This window comes from Phocoena phocoena, chromosome 3 (genome assembly GCF_963924675.1).
Source record: "Phocoena phocoena chromosome 3, mPhoPho1.1, whole genome shotgun sequence".
Classification (NCBI taxonomy): domain Eukaryota; kingdom Metazoa; phylum Chordata; class Mammalia; order Artiodactyla; family Phocoenidae; genus Phocoena; species Phocoena phocoena.
The window spans coordinates 923,694-932,421 of NC_089221.1; positions in this window are offsets into that span (position 1 = coordinate 923,694).

Sequence of the window (8,728 nt, forward strand, 5' to 3'; positions counted from 1 at the left end):
CTTCAGCATCTGACATCCCTTGTCTGAGTTCTGGAGGCTGGGGGCCCAAGATCAAGGTCTCTTTGAGGGCCATCTCCTCACTATGCCCTCATATCTGTCCCTGTCTGTGTCCTAATCTCTTCTTGCAATGACAGTGCTCGGATTGGATTAGCCCCCTCCCTGGTGACCCCTTTCAGCTTGATTACCTCTTTAAAGACCTTATGTCTGAATTCAGTGCCATTCTGGGGTCCTGGGGGTTAGGGCGTCAACATGTAAGTTTGGAGGGAAACAGTTCATCCCATACAGCCCCTCCTCCAATTCCACTGCGAATCCTCCTGGAATGTCACCAAAATCTTCTGTTTCGAGGCTTAGAGGAGATGGCGGGCAGGAGTGTGAGGTCACGGGAAGGGAGGGGTGCAGACAAGCGGGTGCAGCGGCTCTCACCCTCACAGGAGTTGGACGCCCTCTGCTTCTCTCACAGCTGGATTGGCCCTGGCCCCAGAGCACAGTCCCCACCCCGGGGGCAGCATGCACCGTCCTTGCGCGAGCGAGCGGGGGCTGCTGTGGGTCGTGTCCTGAGGGGCTCGGGAGGTAGACCCATAGATCCCTCTGCCCCCAGCGAGGTGCTGGTGGTCCGCCCCGGCTGTACCCTCATGGACGGACCAGCTTTCCAGGAGGAAAGTCAATGTGATGACAGGTTTCAGCCTTAGAGCACTCAGCCCTGTCATCATCTCACAAATAGTTGGGCCAGCCTTCCTGCAGAGCTTCTAATATGACTCCGTGTCGGTACTGGAAACGTGTTTTTGAACAAATAATAGATTCTCTTCTCTGGAACATGCAGGGAGCCAAACAGCTTTTGAAGGCCCCAAACCTTCAGGAAATAGCCCTTCATGGCAGGAAGAGGCCAATTTGACGTGGCCACGTCTGGAGCTCTGTCCTGCTTCCCTCGTGCTCTGATGTCTGAGCTCCAGCCCTGGGCCCTGGTTGTTGCTATAACAACCCCCCCCCCCAGGACTGAGAGCAAAATCGACAGCCCTGGATCTTCCACGTGGAGACCCCACTGCGAGGGTGCAGATCCCTCCCAGAGGGCACGGAGGCTCTGCACACCTGCCGCAGGTGTGCACGGGGAGCTGGGGCTGAGTCCAGAGAGGCTGCCCCAGCGCAGGGCGAGGGCCAGGCGGGAGCGAGGGAGCCTTTTAGCAGCAGGAGTGAGATGGGCACAGAGAGGCCGGGCCCCGTGCTCAAGACCTGGACAGCTGGGGCCGGCCTCCTGGGGGTGGGTGGCGTCCCGCACAGTGTCGCTGCCCGGCCGCTCCCGCTGACCCGTCTCGGGCCTGGCCCTGCTTACACTGAGCTCGTTAGAGCTGCGAGCAGGGCTTTCTTCCAGGCTGGACCGGTCGGCTCAGCACTCACATCTCATCGCAGGGTGAGCGCAGCCCTCGCTCGGTGGACGTTGGGTCCCAAAGGTCTCCAGTGACATCAGCTGCTCAGGCAAACTGTGCGGTTCACCGTGGCGGGGGGTTGGGCAGAAACGTTAACCGCGAGCCCTCCGTACGGCGTCCAGAACTCGGAGAACAGGAGACAATCTGCTCACGAAATAACGACATTTCTGTGTGAACAGAGTGCATCTGTGAGATGCTGTCCCCGGGAGAGTCACCCCCGTCACACGTCCACCCGAGCTGGTGCACAGCCATGTGACCTCAGGTGGGCCCTGGGCCTCCCCAATCGCCCGTTCTGTCTGGCGTGCGTGGGTGAGGAGGGATCTCGCGGCTCAGGGAGCCTTCCTTGCTGGCTGCGGCCATACATCTCCTGATGGGCTTCCGAGACCACTCCCTGCAGCTGCTCCCAGCTGGACACGTCCCCAGGGAGCTCCAGGTCATGCTCCTCTGGCCACCAGGTCGTCTTTCTCTCCCTTCACATCTTTTCTCAACGTCTCTCTTTCCGGCCTGAGTTAAGATCTGAGGTTTTCCAGTTCTTCACTGGTGGCCTCCAGTTTTCACGTCTCTGTTCATTTGATCTCGAGTTTTGCTTCCCTTTAAGCTGACTCAGGGCCCCTCCTTCTCTTATGAAGCTAAGTGTCTCAGAACTTGCTGTCTTTCCTCCAGAAGAGCAGAAGCTCCATTGGCCAGTCCCTTGTCCCCACTTGAATTAACTAAAAATCTGACCGGGACCGTACACACCACCATCTCCATGGTGTAGCTTCTCCAGGACCAGCGTGATGCAGACACTGAGGCTATCAGCCGACGTCCATGGCCCGGCCTGTGCGGAGGAGGGTTTGCCCTGCCCAGGTGAGGTCTGGCCCTTTGCCCCCGACTCCAAGGCCCTGGAATGTCTGGCCTGATGAGAGCATCCTTGCTTCCCTGACCACATGACTCAGGTCAGCCATGCCATGTGGTCACACCAAATAAAACCCTGGACTCAAGGGCTCAGGCCAGGCTCCCTGGCCGTTGGCACCCTGGGCGTGTTGTCACCGTCCGGGACTCCTCGGAGGGAGGGTGCCCGGGCTCCCCTGGGCCCTGCCTTTGTGTCTTCCCCCTGCGCACCCCTCCCCCGCCGGCTGGCTGTAATCTGGGCACTTGGCTGTCATAAGTCATAAGTCAGTTTTGCTGAGCTGAGTCCTAGCGAGTCATTGAACCTCAGGGTGGTCTTGGGATCCTCGCACTGCACAGCCAGCAGCTGCAGAACATCACCGGCACCGCCAGCACCGGGTCGCAGAGCAGACCTGGGGCGGGACCGGTGGGGGGGGACTTGCAGCAAGAGAGTGCCTCCTGCCTCCCTCCCTCCCTCCCCCACCCACAGGGATGATGTCACATGACCTGGGGGCAGGGCGGGCTGCCAGGGGGCCAAGACTCTGGCAGATGTGGTGCCGTGGACGTCGAATGCCCCGCAGCTCAGGGTTCACCTGCAGAGAGAGGTGCTGAGAAGGACGGGGGGGATGGCCTCAGGGGTCCCTGGGGAGGCCCTCACAGTCCCTCGGAGGGGGGCACAGCCCTGGCCACGGCTGCATCCTCCCGGGCCCCTGGCGACGGTGGGTGTGCTGTCACCCCAGGCTGCCGTGCGGTCCCCGACATGCACACCCGAAGGAGGATGCCAGCACTGGCGAGTCCCGGGGCTGGGGGAGCGGACCAGCAGGGGCGGGTGGTCAGCAGGGCAACTGCAGGTGCCAGTCAGGGCTGGCGGGGTGCCGCCATGTAGGGAGACGCAGAGGCCAAAGCTCTGGGGATCCGCCGAGCAGGGCTGCAGAGCACAGGGCGCTGAGGCCTCCGCGGAGCAGGGACTGCGCACCTACAGCAGATGGAGAGGGAAGGGCGCCCTCCAGGACCCCATTCTCACCAGGCACGGGGGCTCGGGGACCCGCGGTCTGACGTGGCAATAGGAGCGGGCGGATGGGAGCTCCTTACGGGTTTGGGAGGTGGGTGACGTCGGGGACACAGTTGCCGCCGGGTTTGGGCGCGTTTGGAGCCTTGAGTGCAGTGCGGCTGGCCTGTCAGGTGACGGAGGGCGGCTGCGTGGAAGGAGGGGCTCAGGCCCAAAACGTGGGGTCTGTATTGGGGGAAGGGGGCGTGACACCAGCCCGACCAATGGCTGGGGTGGCAGTGATGGGATGAATGACCCCAGAGGGCTGGAAAGACAGCCAGAGAGAGGAGGCCACGTGGGGCGAGGTGGGTGGAAGGTGATGGCTCCAGGGACAGGAGGTCGAGACCAAGCAGTCTGGATGTGGAAGGTCCTGAGGCCGAGGGAGGAGAGCACAGGGAAGAGAAGGACACGGGGAGTCGGCAGGGAAGGCCGGCTGCTCAGCGCTGCGAGGAGACCGCCACCCTGGGGTGCATCTGAATATACACCTTGCCAAGGAGGATACACAGATGACCGATTCACATATGAAAAGATGCTTCACATCCTATGTGCAAGTTAAAGCAACAACGAGACACCATCATGTACCTATTAGGACGGCAGAACACGACAGCACCGAATGTGACAAGGACGTGGAGCAACGGGAACCCTCCTCCACTCTGGTGGGAACGCAACATGGTACAGACGCTTCGGAAGACTGTTGGGCAGTTTTTACAAATGTAAACCTACTCTTACTGTACGATCCAGCAATCATACTTTGTGCTGTTTACCCAAAGGAGGTGAAAACTTATGTCCGCACAAAAACGTGCATATGGACGTCTATAGCAGCTTTATTCATAACTGCCAAAACTTGGAAACCACCAAGGTGTCCTTTAGTAGGTTACGGGGTAAATAAACTGTGGTACGTCAGACACTGAAAAGAAGTGGGGAACCTTAAATACATATGATCAAGTGAAGGAAGCCAATCTGAAAAGGCTACAGACTGTGTGATTCCAAATGTACGATATTCTGGAAAAGATAAAACTACAGATACAGTAAAAGAATCCGTGGTCACCAGGGGTCGTGGGGAGCGATGAACGGACAGAGCACAGAGGACTTCCAGGGCGGTGGATGCTGTGTACGACACTATAATGATGGAAGCACTGATCTAGCCGTCGGGGTTGAGGGCGGCCAACCTCGGGTGAATCGGCTTCGCCTTCTCACTTGAGGGTGTGGAGTTCCCACACATGGAGTAACATCATGACGTTAGAAAGAAAGAAACGGGCAACCGCTGGGAATTCCCTGGCTGTCCAGTGGTTAGGACTGCACGCTTCCACTGCAGGGGACACGGGTTCGATCCCTGGCCAGGGAACTAAGATCCCGCATGCCGCGTGCTGTGGCCAAAAAAAAAAAAAAGAAAGAAAAGAAACAGGCGATGGGAACAAGTGCCTGGGGCTGCCCAGCAAGCTCGCAAACTGCAGGGTCTAAAGCGACAGGGGTTTATTGTCTCCTGTCTGGGAGCAGGTGCCAGACGGCGGTTCCCGCTAAGGCCCCGGGTGAACCTGCCCCGCCCTGGCAGCTCGGGGCCGGGTCCCTGGGCCGGGGCCACCCTCCTGTTCCCGCTGCTCCCCTCTGCGTGCCCGCCCTCTTCTTACGGGACGCCCGTGCTGGACTGGGCCCGCGCCACCCGGTACAGCCTCGGCCTGGCCACCCACTTCTGCAGAGACCCTACGTCAAATAAGGGCCTGTTCTGGGTCTGGGTGGACATGAACTTGGGGAGGCGCCATTCCACGCGGGCACAGCCGTAGGTCAAAGCGGCGGTGACGTAACCATGCAAATCGAAGCCTTCGAAAACAGCGCTCACACTGTGTGTCAGTGAGGTATACGCCAAGGACAAAGGAACATCGTTTACTTCAGGGTCACGTTCTAACTGTTCGTTTGGAAATGACTTTGGACACACAAAAAAGGGACCAAAACCGCACAGGGCGTTCCGGCGTGTCCTGCAGCTGCATCCCCGGAGCCAACGACTCCATCGCCACCATGCCCTGCTCACGGCGGGGAAGGGAACACCGACCCAGCTCCGTGAGCACTGTTGGCACCGGTGCAACGTGGCCTCACCTGAGCAGGACCCACCGCAGGACATGCACGGCGTTTAGTCGCCACGTCTCCTGGGTCTCCTCCAAGGAGACCTCATTCTTGGACGTTTGGGGGACACTGGCCCAGGCTAGGCCTGTCAGCTGGGGCTCGTCTGCTGCTGCCTGCGGCCACGCCGAGGACGCACCCCTGGGCAGGAACCCACGGTGTTGGCACTGGGCCCTTCTGGGGGCCTCTCGTCCGCGTGTGCACGGCAGCTGGTCTGCTCCACCATGAACCTGCTGCGTCTCCGTTCACTGTCTCGTGGGGAGACCATCTCGCTTCTCATCATAATTTTCCCACCAAGTTTTACACCCCTTGATGCTTCTGGCCTAAAACAGTGATCACCGTGGTGTCTGCTGAGTGGCCGTTCTGGGTCCATCGGCCCTTCTGTGTTTATGAGCTGTAATTCGGCTTCTCCTCCTTATCTGGGCATTTGTTTTCCTAGCTGGTGTGACGGACTACACATCTGCGTGCCCCAAATCCGTATGTTGAAGCCCTGACCCCCAGTGGGAAGTATGGGGAGGTGGGCCTTGGAGGTGATTAGGTTCAGACGAGCCCATGCAGGTGGGGCCCGTTGTGGGACTGGTGTCTGTGTCTACTGCGTGAGGACCCTGCCAGCCCCGTGGCCTGGGGCCTCCAGCCTCCGGGGCCGTGAGCGATCTGCCTGCTGTTTAAACACCCATCTGTGGTGTTTGTCGGGGCAGCCCGGGCTGAGGCAGGAGTCTGTAACCCGTCACTGTCATTATTGTTATTCTTTGGTCAGCTTGTCCCAGGTTTGGCCTTCGGGAGCCTTTGGGGTGGCTCTGTCCTTCCCATGGGCCCCCCTTTGTGTTCTCCCTTTGTGGCCCCAAAGGACACTCCGGGCTCGCTGGCGCCTTCTGGGCCTGAGCTCTGGAATCAGCGGTTTCTCCAGGGCGCCCTGATGCCTCTGGCGGGAGAAGGATCTTCGGAACTGCGGTCTGGGCTCAGAGTGGGCTCCATGCCCACCTGGGCGCTGCGGCGTCTGAGACCGGAGCTCAGAACGTGCTTCCACACACACCTGTGCCCAGGTCCCCGCCCGCCTGCCTGGCCATGCCCGCCCGCCTGCCTGGCCGTGCGTGGAGCATGTGGACATGCGACATCCACACCCATATCTGTGTTACAGTCCTGAGCGCGTGCGGACTCCCACGTGGGGCGGCAGCCCCCCTCCCCGCTTCCCCTGCTGACCTGCGGCTCCTTCCTCCAGCCCAGACTCGCATTATCCAGGGCCTCGCGCTTGGAGGGTTCGCGGCTCTGCTGTTGCCGTCCTGAAAGTCTGAGCGAGTTTTGAGCAAGGGCCCCGCGTTCTCATTTTGAACAGAACTTGCGAACTGCAGCCGTTCTGATTACCTATGCGTTTGCCTGCTTGCCCGATTCTAGAATAAATACAGAGCAATTTCAGGACGGCTCACTCATCTCTGTGCAAAACAAACGCCCTAACTAGGGCACAGCTCTACGCCTTACAGTTCTCAGTCAAAACACCGTCTTCCAGTGACCCGGGCTGGGCTGGGGTCAGGTGTCCATCTGTCCACCCACACAGGCTGGGCTGGCACACCCTAGGTCCGGTGGACGGTTGGCCGGCCCAGTGAGGGGGGCTGAGGGAGGAGGGACATGCAGGGCTGGAGAGGGAGGGGCGTGGGGACACTCAGGCCTGGGCCAGGGAAGGGCTGGCCCCCGTCTGGCTGGCCGGGAGTATGAGCTGGGCACCAGGCCGGTGGCCGGGCCTGGCATGTTTGTGCTTTATCTGCACCTGGTCACCCAGCTCATTCAGTTTTAATTAAACTAACCTCACGAGTGAGGCAACGGCTTAGCATCACTCCCATGAGAAACAGAGGGAGGATGACGGGGGTAGTGCCCAACGGTGGAGCAGCCCCTCCTGTGTGGGACGAGCGGTCAGCAACCCGGCCAGGGGTCAGGAGTGACCACCTGGACGGCCAGCCCTGGTGGGCAGCTCTGCAGAGGCACTCGTGGTCCGCTGTGGCTGGCCTGGCGCCGTGGGTGGGATCTGTAGAAGCTTCGTGGGCCCCCTTCCCCGTTAGCACATCCTATGCAGACTCACATCCCGGGACACACCTACTTTGTGGAGCACGTGGACATGCGACTGGCCCTCCGGCTTCCGGCGGGGCACAGGGAGCAGTGGGGAGCCCCTCGCAGGGTGGCAGAAAGGGAGGTGCAGGGCACAGTCCGGATGCGGCCTCAGGTGAGCACCGGCTGGACTGGGTGCAGAGGGCAGCGCCTTCGGTGCTCCCAGCACCCGCTCCTCGGCTGCCCCCGGCCTGGGCCCGGCTGGCTGTGGTACCTGGAGGGCTGGCCACGCCTCCCTCGCCTTCATGGACCCGTGCTTTCCCACGGATCTCACCGTCCAGTGAGTGTCGCGCGTCCCTGTGGCTCCTCTCTGGCTTCCGCTCCCCGAATCACTTGGGGAAGACATCCAGGCAGCTTCCACCCCCAGCCCGGCACCACGATGGTGTGTGGGTGAGCGCACACACGTACCCCACACGCGTGCACATGCTCACGTGAGCACACATCTACACACACGTGCACTCACGCGTGCACTGGCACGAGCACACCTACACAACTCCCTTGAGCGTGTGACGTGCTTTCTCGACCACGACACCAGTAAGGTTGGTGGGAAGCCTCTTTTCCCTGGGCCATCGTGCGCTTTCCGGGATGGGCAGCGGGTGGGACTTGGGGTCCCGGGCAGCGTTAGATGGGGACCGCCAGCACAGGGCACACACAGCTGGCATCTGTCGGCACGTGAGGTTTTGGGGTCCAGCACCCAGGCTCTGTCCTGCGGCCGTCGCTCAGGAAGAGGCTGGCGGTCTGGCTCCAGAACCCTGGCTCTGCCCGCTGTGGAAGGCATTGGGGCCGTCTCGGCGCCCAGGTGCCTCCTCCGTCCTGGGCTGGACATCGAGGTGTGGATCGTGTGCATCTGGTTCCTGGTGGGCACTCGCGGCGTCAGACAGGAAGCAGTCTACTCAGCCCCAGTGTGCGCGTAACCTGTGTATAAGTAACTGAACAGAAGGTCTCCGGAAACAATTCTCACCCTTGTAACATACGGCACACGTGGCGTTTTCTAATTCATTAAAAGAGAGAGTTGCTACCCTTGTGTTGGATCCTCCATCCACTGATGGTCATGACCTGCAGGCAGGCCGGCAAGCACGGCCCTCGCCCCTCCCACCCCCGTCTGTGTGTTTCTGGTGGGGCTCACAGAGCGGCAGGGAGGGGCTGTGCCGGCCACACCCGCCCCGCGTCAGCCCCCGCG